Source organism: Stegodyphus dumicola, chromosome 7, assembly GCF_044657685.1.
Source record: "Stegodyphus dumicola isolate Sdum_Otavi_A_Nest chromosome 7, ASM4465768v1".
NCBI lineage: Eukaryota > Metazoa > Arthropoda > Arachnida > Araneae > Eresidae > Stegodyphus > Stegodyphus dumicola.
Window position 1 is genome coordinate 199,085,867 of NC_140774.1, and position 15,335 is coordinate 199,101,201.

The 15,335-nt window shown below is 29.7% G+C and overlaps 1 protein-coding gene across 4 annotated transcripts in view; it reads left to right on the forward strand.

Moving 5' to 3' along the window:
* Positions 1-15,335, forward strand: part of LOC118179869 (protein-L-isoaspartate O-methyltransferase domain-containing protein 1-like) — an 89,117-nt gene that overhangs the window by 53,090 nt on the left and 20,692 nt on the right. The window contains exons 1-3 of one of the 4 annotated variants that reach the window (XM_035349033.2): positions 7,217-7,398; positions 8,334-8,415; positions 12,437-12,512. The gene's annotated coding sequence lies outside the window, so the exon portion shown is untranslated. Of the gene's footprint in view, positions 1-7,216; positions 7,399-7,610; positions 7,841-8,333; positions 8,416-12,436; positions 12,513-15,335 lie in introns of those variants that run through there. The other 3 variants (XM_035349032.2, XM_085821220.1, XM_085821219.1) reach the window with 3 other exon arrangements.

Sequence of the window (15,335 nt, forward strand, 5' to 3'; positions counted from 1 at the left end):
TTTAAACTGGGTAAACGTGTTAAGTATATTTTCTGATGGTATTGATATACTTGTCAAAGAAGTTCTAGAAACCTCAAATGTCGAAAGAGCATATGATAAGAATCTCCTTTCCTATCGCTACATCAGTTACAGGTTAAGGGGTGGCTTGAATGGATAAAGGTAATGTTTGTGCAAAAATATAGTAGTTCTATTTTGAAATGAGAAATAATTCGCTTTTTGTCAATTAAGGAAACTTGTGGTATTATTAAACAGAATGTCAGTGAAAGACATTGCGTTTGCATAGTGAATTATGAAGGTACTGAAAGGTAGTAAAGAAGGTGAATGAAAGAATTAATTTGAACAAATAAGGTAAGGCTATCATTAAAAGAAAAAACTGTTCAAAAGATGTATGTTAGAATTAAAAGTAAGATGTTAAAATTTAAAAAGATGTAACAGAGTAAAACCAAAGAATACTGGTAATTCCTATCTGGAAAACAGTAATTTGAGTACGATATTGAAAAAGTTGGTTTTAAGAATTTCTTTATGCATGTGATGCAAAACAATTGCTAGTTTATCATGAGTGCTGACATAGATGCAATTAGTGCAGGAAAAATAGTAAAATTAGTATAGTTAGTGTCTCTAAAACATGAAAAAATAATAGTGTGAGCAGTGTAAATTCATTTGAAGTACTGAAATATGACATAGACTAAATATCAGAAAATGTAAGAAATATTTTGGTATGTGTGGATGAAACACTGAACGTGGTTGTAAAATTAGAAATGAAAATTATCAACACACTTAAAGGTAATCGGGATTTAAAACTAAATATGATGTTAGAAACTTTGAAGACCATAAAACTATATGAGAAAGAAATACATTTAGATATAAATGGTATTAAACTGTAAAGTTGTGAATGGAAATTTCTGAGTAAAACCTGTAGATGATCTATTATGATCGAGGAATAAAACAAGTATTATAAAAATTGTAAGGAAATATTTGATTATGGAGTAAATGAAAACAATCCATATCGTTAAAATGAATAAAAAGGGATAAAATGTTGGAATTACGAGTGATGAGACAGAAATAAAAACATTAAAATAAATAAGTTAAGCTAGAATTAAGAAATATAAACACAGAAGGGAAATCATGAACGTAAGAAAAGCAATTAACAGTTATAGACTTAAGTTTTTTTTAAAAAAATATTCGGTAATGTAAGGAAGATATTGTTAAACACGTGAAAGAAATTAGAAATTCTGTAGAAAATTTAGTAAAAGAACTAAGATCATGAAAAATAAACGTTTCTTTTTAAATACAATTTCATACCACTAAGTTAAAGTGTGTATAGAATACTAGAATGGTTTAAAAAAGTAAATGAAGTTAAAATTCAGAATATATTGAACATTATAACGTTAAAAAAAGTGTGAAATTGCATCTAAAATTAAGTAATGTAACAAATAAACAGCACGTGCGGGAACGTTTGTGAAATATAACGTATAAGTTAAAAATCAGGTATTCTGAAATTTATGAAAGGTATGAAAAAAATAGTATGTGGAAATTAAATAAAATATTACAAATAAATTAGAAACGTTAAGTATTAAAAAATATGACAGTACATGAATATGTTATTATGAAACAGAAAACCTGAGAAATAAGTTAAAGTTTCATGAAAAACTAGAAAGGATAAAAGTATCAGAATAAATTGATGAGTCGATTCAAATTCCATTTTCTTATATAGGCTTGTTTACCTAAATCTGAATGTATCCCGTCAGCTTAGTGGTTAAAATCTTCAAACTACTCAGCTGGTGAGATATTTTGTTTCAGAGTTCAATTCTATATTTTGAATAATAGAGTATTTTTTTTTTTAAAAATAGAAATTTCTAAAATAAATTATTTTCTTTTTTCGTCCATAGAGGACGCCATGAGCAATTCCTAAATAGATTATTTTCATTTTTCATCCCTAGAGGACGCCATGACTCCGTTGCCAAATTAAAAAAAAACTAACTTTAAATGAAAAGCAGGAGGTCTACAACTCAATCAGTAGTCTACGAACAACTCAACTCCACTCGAAACCACGCCTCCTAGTGTGATGACGTTGCCTTTGGCCCCGCCCTCTGTGATGTCATTGACCACGCCCCCTGATCCACTGATCCACCTGATGCAGAACTGTCATTTTCTATCTACTATCGGCTGAGGAAGGCATATATATACACTCGCGGCAGTTAAGGGGTTAAGCCAAGCTACATAAAAATCATGAGAAAATTTAACATATTCCGCCTCCGTTGAAGATAGAGCTACACTGCGTTGTTTTCGTGATTCCCAGGTTATGATAACACGTGTCATCAAGCAAAAGAATCTAAAATCTGACACGGATGATGGACTTGGAATATTTTGCTGAAATAACAGCGGGGAGACAACTAATTAGCTTCAGGATACATATTTGTGTATTGCAGTTGCTTATCTATCGCCAATAGTTAAGTGTTAAATCAAATTAAAATTATACTAGCGTATTTTTGTTATTAAATTTCTAAGAGTAATACTAATTTTATTAAAGGGCGACGGGGAACCAGTCATCAAATCTTGATGCTGAAGAATCATCATTCACCACCCTTTTTAGTTCGGGCACCACTTTAGAATAATTAGGGTTTTTTGGATGAGCGAGACGTGAAAAATAGGCAATGCTCTCGCCGGACCTTTCGAATACGCGCCGAGTGTGCTATCGTTACACCACGAAAACATGCAGAAAGGAGTGAGAAACTACCTTATAAGAAAAATAATTAAAGAGGAAGTCAATATGACTTCAGCAGGTTTAACCCTCTGAGCGTTAAGGGTTTAGCCCTGAAATTTCAAAGTTCCTCAAAATGTCATGAATAAGTGGTATTTTCTTGATTTTTATTAAGGAATGACTCTCTCATTTTGTACCTTGATTCCTTTCTTTCAATATACATCCAAACCGAAATCAGATACATTAAAAACTAGCAGAAATTTTCATGTATAATGAATATAGAAGGCAGCCTTCTATGCGGAATTTTCCGGCCGTACGCTGAGAGGGTTAAGGAGAAGAAAGAAAGACTTTGAAGTAATATTAAACGTTAACAGTGACTTGAAAAATTAATGGTGATTAGCGGGATATCACGCTAACCATTCGATTAGGGAGCAAGGGAGCGAACAGATTTTTTTTTTTTTTTTTTTTTTTTTTTTTTTTTTTTTTAAGGTTATATTTTGTAAGTTTTTAGTTTATATTTCGTAAGTTTTTTTTCCCTTTTGTTTTTGTTGTTATTTCATAATTTTTTAAAACATAAATATGATAAATATATCATTCGCTTTAATCTAACATTTTGTTTTTATAAAATTACAGTAATTAGAATAAGAATTACCTACATTAATAAGGTACTAAAGTTTAAAATCATAAAAAAAAAAAAAAAAAAAAAAAAAAAAAATCTGAAATGTTTCAGATTTTAAATTACGTTCAAAGGGGCGTTTTTTAACATTTTGTGTGTTACCTTTCTTTATTAAATATCATGTTCCTCGCACTTAAACCATAAGATCCAGTGCAACAGCAATATCGCAAAATAGTTTTAAAACGAGCATATCTTTAGAATTTCCGATACAGAGACTCACGCGCTGGAGATAAAAATGTTTTTTCTGCACAACGTAGCCATTGCTCGCTTTGAAATCCTTGAGTTTGTTAATCAAAAATTCGTCAAAGTTTTAAAAAATAGGAAATCGATCATAAAACAAATTTCAAATTTCAAATTGGGTCTTCCACATGCTCATATTCGTTGGAGGATTACGTTATTCAAAATTCGATGACTCTATGTACCGTTATTTTATGACAATGTGAGAAATATACATACATTTACGCAGATTTTCATTATTTAGTTTCTTCAAATATAATGCAGGACTCTAACATTTTATGGCAACAGTTTGAAAAGTGAACCGACATTTATCCGTCCGACGCAAAATGCCAAAACGAAACTAATAGTCCTTCGGGATTCAAATCCCTTTGGACTAAAAAAAAGTCGCATTTTTGAACACATGTATAAATTCAGGCCTGATTTTATGATCCATTTTTAGGATTTATAGACCGATTTATACTCGAGCACATAGTATGGTATTAATTTAAATTAACATTAAATCAAAGATGCAAATAAATATGATGTATTAAGTCAATTAGTTTACCTAGTCACCTATTGGAAGATCCATTTTTTTCTGCATGACCACATTTATAATCTTATCACTCTAATACTGTTTTTCTAGTTGATGATATATTTTAAAAGGGAAATTTTATTTAAAAAAATTAAATATATGTATTATTATTATGTATTATCATTATTATCCCAACGTGGGCATTACTGTTCACCGGTGGATATTGAGAAGCGGGGGAGCATTACCAAAGGAAAATAAGGATCCATTGAGAAGCAAGTGGGAAATAAGAGCTTTGATGCCTGAATACTTTTGAGTACCTACGTATTTTCCCGTCGACCTTGAAAGTTGAGAACATCATGCAAAACTTGTACAAATTATTCCAGCAGAATTTTGAAAGAACCACATGGCTCTTTACTTAGATAACCACACATCACTCTTTATTTACTTATAAAATCGACAGAGGTCCAAAGGGGCTTTGTCCCTGAGGGACTATTGTTTTCGTTTTGGGATTTTGCGTCGAATCACCTTGAATGTCCGTTTCACTTTTCAAACTGTTGCCACTAAATATTATTGCTCTATATAGCATTTGAAAAAATTAAATAATGAAGAATCTGCATAAATGTATGTACGTTTCTCGCATTGTGATGAAACAACGGTACCTAGAGCCATCCAGTTTTGAATGACGTAATCCTACTGCGAATATGGGCATCTGGAAGCCCAATTTTGAAATTTAGAATTGGTTTTATTATCTATTTCCTATTTTGTAAAACTTTAACGAATTTTTGATTAACTAACTCAAGAATTTCAAAGCGAGCCATGGCAACGTTGTACAGAAAAAACATTTTTATCTCCAGCCAGCGAGAATGTGTATCGGAAATTCTAAAGATAGGCTCACTTAAGAATTATTTTGCGATATTGCTGTTGAACTGAATTTTATGGTTTAAGTGCGAAGAACATGAGATTTAATAAATAAAGGTAACGCACAAAATGTTAAAAAAAAAAAAAAAAAAAAAAAAAAAAAAAAATCCCTCTGGACTTAATTCAAAATCTGAAACCTTTCAGAATTTTCTTTTTATTTATTTATTTTTAATTCTTTTTCTGTTTTGCTTTTAAGAAATGATCTTGTGTTTGACAAGACTTGTATGTACTCGTTGTAAAATATAAAATGAAAGATGAGCTATATTTACTGAAAAATATTATGTTATGAAGATGGGAAAATGGGGATAATGAGTCATTAAGTTATATCGATGCAGGAAATGTGAAAATTATTCACTGCCCTGGCGGGGATTCGAACTGCGGACTTCCTACTAGCGTCGAGCATGCCTCCAGTTACCACCGCGAAGGCATGCGGAAAGGAGGGAACATTTTAAAAATTTTCTCGTTGACATAACTACTGACACTGCTCATGTTTATATAGTCTTAGTTTTCAAATTTAAAGCATGGCTTGTTCTTTTTATATTACGTATTGCATGGAAAATTTTAAGTATTAAAAAAAATCTAAAAGCTTTTAGATTTTACATTACACCTAAAAGGCAATTTTTTTAGCGTTTTCTGGGTTACTTTTATTTATTAAATATCATGTTCTTCGCACTTAAACCATAAAATTCAGTTCAACCACAGTATCGCAAAATAAATTTAAAATGAGTATATCTTTGGAATTTCTGATACACAGTTTCGGGTGGAAACGTACCTTACTCAAAATTGGATGGCTCTAAGTACCGTCGTTTTATCACAATGCGAGAAGCTTACATACATTTATGCAGATTCTTCATTATTTAATTTCTTTAAATATAATACAGAGCTGTAATATTTGGTGGCAACAGTTTGAAAAGTGAACCGACATTTTTAGTTTTCAACGCAGAATGTCAAAACGAAATTAATAGACCTTCTGGGCTAAAAATTGCTTTAACTACAAAAACTTTTATGAATATATTAAAAAAAAAAAACAGGTTTTTGATTTATCACATTAGTCCTTCCTATTTGCGTACACTTCCAACACATTTTTTTTTAATTCAAAAAAAGTTTTCAGAATTTAAAATTTTTTGAAAGATTAATATGCGCTGTCTTTTACTACGCACTACTATTCTGAATGTCTATTTTTCACAAATTTTTAGTTACAGGAAGAAGGAAAAAGAAATTTTAGAGAAATTTTTATGTTTTGAAATAGCTTATTAATAATTTATTACGATTAAGTGAATAAGTTACATGATTTTTACTTGCATGGTCTTTGTATCTCTGTACAGAAATTTCTAAAGTAGTTAAAAAGTAAAATAAACAAAAATTACAGAAATTGAAACAAAATAATAAAAACAAAAATGTTGTGAAAATTCGTATATTCGAAATAAAACAGTGGTTGAACTGAATTTTATGGTTTAAGTGCGAAGAACATGATATTTAATAAATAAAAGTAACCCAGAAAACGCTAAAAAAATTGCCTTTTAGGTGTAATGTAAAATCTAAAAGCTTTTAGATTTTTTTTAATACTTAAAATTTTCCATGCAATACGTAATATAAAAAGAACAAGCCATGCTTTAAAACAGATTATGAGAGCTTAAAACTTTCAACATCAGCATTTCATATCGAGTTCAATTTCTGATCGAATATGTTGTTAAGTGTACACTTCTATGGTTTTCTTCATTAATTTCTCGAACATGAGCCAGTATTCTTTAAAAGACATTCGAGAAAGTGTTTTTCTTACAGTAGGCAACCTTCTAGTTTTAGTAAATTATCTACCTGTTTATCGAAGGGAAAGGCAATGGGAGCACAAAACTACTGATATATAAAAATAGAATTAATTTCTGTTTAGTTCTAATCGCATAAGTTTTTGTTTTGATGAAAATAATTATTTCTAAACACTCGCGAGATCAAAAATTGATAGCTTCAGTTCTTGTTTTGATGAAAATAATTATTTCTAAACACTCGCGAAATCAAAAATTGATCGCTTCACTTCTTCCCTTTCCATTGCTGCCGCTTGCATCTCTATCGAGCCTTTCCAACTCCATCCGGCTGTTCAGATACTTAAAGTGCTTTAAAAACCCTACACCGTTACATTGCTACTCGTCAGCTGTTTCGCTACCCATGAATCCTTGCAATATTTTTGTGTGACGTCAAACGCAGTTTACAAGCAAGGCTAGCTCGAGGTTCGGACAGCAACAGAGCAACGAATTTATAAATATCGCTTTATATATTTTCGTATCCTCAATATTTTTTGTTTAACTGTTTTGATATTCTTTTCATGTTGATAATCAATTTGATTTGAAGATTCATATGAGTGTAAGTCTTTCTGTCTGTAATTTTATGTTAAATTCCCTTTCTTTGTCTTTGTTTTACTTTTGTTTTGGTAGTTTTTGTATATACACAGATGTGTGAACGTCAACATCCCGTAGAACGCATTAGGTGAAAATTTAGGTTGCTTACTGTCGAGTTTTTGTTGTCTGATTAAATGTTGATTTATGTACTTCGGATTTTGTTTTACCTTCTTCAAACCAGTGTATGCGTAATTATCGGAATCTAGCTTTCATCATTTCTTTTCACCAAGTGATACAAAATATGCGGAAAAGACGCTCACAACCTGTATCAGTCTCTTGATATTTTGAATATTAATAATGTGATGATTATTGTATACATATTTATATCAGCACTTGAAACGTTTTCATTAAAAAGTTAACATTTGTATTATTCTAAATTATAATTAAGGAAGCGTTCTACGAGGAAAGTAATTTTTATTTATTACATTATTTTTGCTAAGAAATTTTTAGTCTTTCTTTTAAAATGGTATTTTTCGCATAATGTTGTTATAACATTTGTATAATTCTGAATGCTTATACATTTAGAACGTTTTACAATTCTGTTACTGCAGTTATAGCATACTGTAAGTATGCTGATCTTTCTCGCATATCGATACCTTTTTGTAATGTTATTGCTTGTATTTGTTCTTAGTTGGACTTAAGAAAAATTATCTGCTGTTATATATGATGCTTTAAATCTAAGGCGCTTTTATGTTAAAACTTAATCTGGACTCTTTAATGCCAAGTTTGTATGATAGTTTTAATTTTGCAGCAAGCTCTGTTTTATGTATAAGCAGTTTTATTCAGGATAGTGTGAAAATGCTTATTTCATGTAGTAAAAAAATGAAACCGAATATTTTATTTACTTATGTAATTTTTATTGCTTTCACATTACAGTCATATATTAATATTTTTTTTTAGGTTGAATCATTTAATGAAAGCTCTAAAAAATTTCAAAAAGTAGTTGGTTGTGTATAAATGAAATAATTGAACAAACAGTTTGGTATGTAAATTATGACATATTTAAAGTGTTTTTTTAATGTGATTTTATTTTCTAATGTAATTTTCATTGATTGAAAGTATAACTTCCTATTCTTGCTTAATGATTTCATTATTTTCAGTATTTAGAAACCATTGATGCATTTAATAAATACCTTCATTTTCAGGGAGTTGGCATTAAAATTATTGTTGTCAGTATTAAAAATATCAGGATTTTCAAAAGCTTTAAAATTTCCTTTTGATTATGAACTTCTATAAAAATTGTTTGAATCTTATTCCATATTTGAAGACTAGTTTATAAATTGTAAAAAATTTATCTATAAAAGTAATTAACTTTTATTTTAATATTTAAAAAATCATGTCATTTTGCAGCATGCTATGTTTTAATTTTCACATTGTATGTCGCTGAATATTGTAATACTGCCATACATAAGATATGTTGAATGTTTTCTCAATAAATATGTATTGAAGTGTTTATAAAAAATATAAAAGCAAAAAAGTCATAAAACTGTATAAAAAATTTTCAAAATATGCAGTAGTTGTATATAGTAGTAGTGATTTGATTTATTTTACATGTCCAGTTTTACATTGCATCTCATTTTAAACATATACTGCTACTGCTTTATTAAAATCATGAGATATTTAATCTGTATTCAGAATGATGAAACTAGTTTGTAGCAATTAGTTATAGAAAGCTTTTTAAATTTCATTTTTTCATCTTTTAAACGAGAGATTCAAAAATAAATATTTTTGCAAAATAAATATTGAACAAAATTGCTTATTCATTTTCTCATTTTTTAATAATTAAAAAAATAGTACTTCTTTATTATAGCAGCCCCCAGAATTTAATTACTAATTAACCAAGATGCAACACGTAGCGAGTTATAAGAACACGTGGTGAGATTTCAGCAAGATATCTCGGTTGATCAGCAATTCAGTCTTGAGGGCCTCTGTAATAAGAAAGTATCAGAAAGTCAGAACTGATGTATCTCTAACTGTGCCTCACAGTAAAAAGTACATTGGCCACAAAATCATCAATCAGTGAGAAATTTTGAAATCAAATTAAAACTTCTGACGTATTCAACTCCTTGCTTTTTTTTTAAAGCAAAATTTAAGTGGAGGATGAAATATTCATAATGAAGAAATATATTTTTTATTTATTAATGCATGTTTATTACATTAAAGAACAATATTTAAAAAAAATAATTTCCATCTCTATTAATCATAACATATGTGGCCATAAGCTATAAAGCGTCCTGTTATTTCCATTGAGCAAAGTTCATAGGAATATACTTCTGTTGTTAAAACTAGCTTTTCTCAAAAGTAAGCTCTTTTGATTTATGGGCAACTTTCTAATCATGACTGTGTGGTAATTTTTAAAACACCTGAATCTTTCATCTTGTTACTTTTTCAGATTAAATGAACTTTTTTTTTTCTCATGCTATTTCATTTTCCTTTTATAGTATTTTTTAATTATTTATCTGAATCTATCTTTATTTATTATTAAAATGTATCCTTAGTGCTTTCCCTTTTAGTTTATGTTGGCATAGGTTCAACCAATTTCTTGGATCAATCAGTATCAGCTTCTAGAATAAATGTTTTTCCATTCTTGAAAACACAGCATGCCAGTAAAGGACGTTCTTAGAGACCTTATGTGAGCAAAATGCTGGAGGATGAAGGTCTAGTGAAGAAACGTTTTTAAAGATGTTTATTAATTTTCACAGTATTGATGATTTTTCAAGATCTTCACCTCATGTAGGATTTTTCAGGATGATTTTCACCTCATCTTTTTTTTATTGCAGTTGGTACTTATTGATAAAATAATTGTGCAATCAAAATCGAAGTATTTTCTGAAAAAATAGTGTAATGTTATCATTGTGTTCAGATCTAGATATATTATTTAAAATTAAAAGCAGCATATTTGTATTTTGTTGAACCTTGGACATATCTTCCACCAGGGCTTAATTTCTAAAATTAGAAGTGCCGGAGCCCTATGGAAGACTGTGAGGAATGAAAGAAAAAAATAAATAAATAAAATAGCTAAAAATTAAAATAATTAAATTTTAATTAAGAGAAATGCCTTGTCTTCTTTGGGGCATCGGCTGGAATTATGATTCCACTTAGAAGGTAAGAAGCAACTCCGCCGATCTTCATCTGAGTTTAAGCCCTGGTTATACGTATAATGTACTATTCCAAGGGATGATAGGTACACTTTTTTTTTTTTTTTTTTTTTTTTTTTTTTTAGCATATCAAGGGGGAAAAAAAAATTAAATCTTCACCAAGGAGAATAGTGAGAATCTTAGAAACAGTATGAAGATATGGAAGGAAATTTTAGCAGAAAAGTGTAGCTTTGAAAATAAAAAAGGAAGAGTTCAGGACTTTCTGCTGTCGATGCCCTGTCGATATAATTCTAGCTATGAAGCAGATATTTTCCCTTAATACAATTTGGTAGCAACGTGAGAATAAGCACAAGACTTCTCTGTACAATTGGCAGCAGTTGTCCGATATCACTTTTAGTACTTTGAGGAATGCAAAATATGCCCACTGTCATGAATTCATTGCACATCTAGAAGAATAAGCCTTTGACATTTGATTAGGGCTTTTCTTTTCTTAAAAGTCTCAACCTGTGCAAGTCTTGAGTGCAAGGGAAAGACAGGCCTGCATTCTGAAGTTAGAATTGATTTTAAGGCATGTTTTACTATTAAAACAAAATTTATCTGCTAAAATTGTAATTATATAAAAGAAGTGCCAAAGCCCTTTTATTTTTGGCTCTGTTGTGCTGTGGCTGAAATTATAATAAATGTTGAAAAACTGAGAAGTACCAGAACTAGGCTCTGGCACAATTTAAGCTCTGTCTACCACATCTAAATGATGTTGGATCAGATAAATTTTTAGAGAATATTTTTATTCTGGAATATCATCATTTAAAAAGAGCAAAAGGCTAACATTTTTCAGTGATACAAATTAACATAAAGATAATTAAAGAAATTGTAGTTCAGAAGAGAAAGTGCAAACTGGGATCTATATTTGTCCACTATGTATATCTGCACTTAGCATTATAACTGTTTTAAGAGGCAAACACACATAAGTTCTCAGTTCTCTCTATATTAAAATAAATTCAGTATGAACTAGGTTATTTAGAGACAATCATAAAAAATAGATTAAAAATGCTGAAGTTACTTTAATTCTCAGCCAGTTGGACGTAGTATCATCTTATTATTGTTACCTTACATCTTATTTCAAAGTTTTGGTTTAGATACTGTAGAATTTAAGTTTTATACTAAAAATTTGTAAATAATATAACTACATGAGGCATCGTCACCTATGATATTAACATTATTATGATGGAGATTAATTTTCGAATGATACACTTCAGAGGAAGAGGGGGTGAAGAATAGGAAAATTAACTTAAAAGTGGGATGATCTGGGATAGCATAACTTTTACAGTAGCAAAATGGACTTAAGAGTTAATGATATAGCATAATGTAATTTTTACAGAATCGTATTTAATTATTATTTTAGGATTTTATGAACTTTCCCTGACAGGGATTCCCATATAATTCACACAAAATGCCACACAATTAAAAAATAAACGCAATTAAAAGTCAGGCTTTGGAGCTAAGTCTAGAAGCTGTTATTGAAAGAGTGGGTTTCTCTGTAGGTATTAGAACATAGAGTAGAAGTTACATGGCACTATTTTGCCATTAAAAAAAAAAAAAAAAAAAGTCAGTATTTTTTTTTATTAAAAGTTGTCCTTTATCTGTCCTATTTTAGCTTAATAAAGTATATATGTAGTTAATATTTATACAGCTCTGTGTTTATATATGTTGTGGAAACTATATTTTATGTTGTGCTTCTATTTGCTGCGTGTGTTTTGAATAATTGTAATAACAATTGCTTATAAAGGTTATAATACACAGCATGTTTTCTTTAACTTTAAAATGAATATCATTTGAGATAAGTAAATATTAAAAATATAGATTTTAATATGCATATTATTATATAATTGTCTGTTTTTCTTTCAGATATAAATTTTTTCATATATTTGTATACTGTTAAAGCAGTTTTAGTTGTAATAACAGGGCCAAACAAAAATACTTGGTAAATTTCTCGTTTTGTATTTGTAAATTTTTTAAAAATAAATCCGTAACACTTTACTGGCCATTCTGCAAAGCTAAATTTGTACTAGGAATTAATTTATACCAGAAACGACACATTGCATTTCATTATTTATTAATGCATCAGTGAAATGTTAGAAGGGGTTAATAGTTTTTCTCTTCTGTATGGTGGTCTGGCTACTGTACTAATATTGAAGAAAGCATTCATGACTGTCGTATGACTAGTGGTTGTCTCTGCCAATCCTTAAGTGCAGTAGTCGTATGTTACCTCTGTGGTGCACTTTGAACAATGTTCTTATTAACGCGATTAGCAGATTCAGCTGTTCTACTAAATGCCTAATCAGCAAATGCTTGGCAATTTGGGTGGGGAAGAAAGGGTCAGTAATGTGTTAAATAATAAATATTGTTCATGGTATTGTATATTTAAATAAAAGATGAAAATATCTGTAATGTTATAAGTTGATTTCTTCTGTGTATTTTTGCTTAAAAAGTGCTGAATATTTTTAAAGTAATACTTAAAAGAAAGAGTAATTTCAGGATTTGCCATAATTTTTCCTAAGGTACATTATATATTCATTTTATATTAGGTACTTTCTCATGATCGACAGCCTCAGTTTCAACTTTCAATAAAATTGCCATGTTCTGGCATTTTTTAGTATACGTGTAACAACAGCTAGCTCACATATGTGCATATTATATGTGTGTATGAGTACATGCATAATATGTGTTCGAATACACTAAGCAAACAAACAAACAAAACTGTAAATAATGTGCAGTTAAATATAATTTAAAAAGATAAATGAATAATTAATTAATTTTAGTTAAGTAAATAATATATTAAATTACAGTATACAAAATAAGTAAAATAATAAAATGAATGAAATTTAAGATGTGGTGTCAAGGACGGATAAGAAGGTTTACTATAATTTTATTAGGAATATTTTAAGCAGCATCTGCTCAGATAAAATTGCCACTTTGGTTTGGTTTCTATTCCATATAAAGCTTTTTATACCAAATGATTCAGCTCATAAGTGTTTCTTTTCCCAGATGTACTGTATTTCATTTCAGACATCTTTTCCATATGCTAAAGTTTTCCCCTCATATTTTTTTGTTTAAAGTAAGGTATAGTTAGATGTACATTTAATACCTGTTATCAATATCAGTTTTGCTAATTGCTGAAAAAGATGACTAAATCAGTAAATATAAGAAATGTTGCAATATACAATGTTCAGTAATACAATAAAATACTAGAGCTTAATCTTATGTAAGATTAAGTATCGCCTCAAAAGCTAGGCTCCTGGTGAATTAAAGCCCTCTTTTGGAACGAGATCTTCATCGTTATAAAGCATAAAAAACAAATATATACTGTACAAAGTCCAAAATCCAGACGTCCATTAACCAAAATGATCTAAAATCTGGACCTCAAAGCCACAAACTTTTTTTTTTTTTTTTTTTTTAATTATTATTAATGCTTTACGCATGCACATTTGATTTTTCCTTCCATAATAAAACGTGGAGATTTTCACTTAAAAATTCCGATTCTTAATTTCACTTAGGCATTAAATAAAATACCTCGTTGTGGAAAAACAATCATGTAAGTATAAATTTGTGAGATTAATAATTCTGTAGCTGAGTATCTACTTGGCATACATCTCAAACCGAAACATTCACCTATTTTATATCCCTTATGCCGACCTGCCGAGTCATTATTTATTATATTTTGCTTTCATCACTGCATGTTTATCAATATGTGACAGCTTCAGTAATAACTCATGCTGTGATGTCCAAACTGTTTTTTTATATTAGTAATTGAATAACAAGAGTATGGTAATCTTTTATGCTAACATTATGCATGACGATGATTTTAGATTTTTAAATGCTCTAAGAAATTTTGACCAGGAAAAATTCAACAAAAATTTCTTTTCATACGCTAAAAATAGAATTTGGTAATGAAACTCATAGGCCAAAAGATTACGTTTAATGTTATTTTAATTAAGAATAACTGATATGTAATTCACCATAAACCCAGAAGCGGCGGCAGAATATGTCTGCACCGGATGACAGATTTTAGGGAAGATGAAATTTTTGGAATTTGGGGAAGCACCGAGCGGCAAAATTAAGGGATGATAATTTTTTATGATTTAGGGAAAGCACTGGGATCCAAAGTTTAGGCACAGTGAAAATTTAAAATATAGGAAAGCACTTTGTAGCAGAATTTAGGACCTGTAGGAACTGCACCAGGCGTATTAAGCGCCGGCCCTAGATAAAGTATATGTGAGAATATATTTATTCAGGACTCAGTTTAGTTTGAAGTATGTGCAAGAAATAAACATAGTTATAGTAAATAACTAAACTAATACAGTTCAGGCTTAATTCAGTACGCAATAGGAGCAAGACAAAATTTAGCGAATCAACTTGGCTTTCGTCGCCAATAATGTATAATGGATGCTATTAAGCTAAGGTGACCAGATGTGCAAAAATCATTCGATCGTATTACTCAAATTTTCCCATATAGTAATATTTCTGAAAATGATCTTTTTAATTAGACATCATTATTAAAAAATATATTGATAAGGAAAAGGTTAAATCTTGGACATCAGCAAAAATCACAATAGAGAAAAAATAGTTAGAAATATTTCATCATTTTGAAACAAACCCTGTTCCATACAATAATGCACTCAAAACTATGGAATACCGCAGGAACTAATGCTGTAACAGCATTTTTTTTCTACGGTAAATAAAGTGCAGACATCAGAAAAATCACAATTAAGTGATGAGACTTTGAAAGCCATTTTATGTGTGAAAT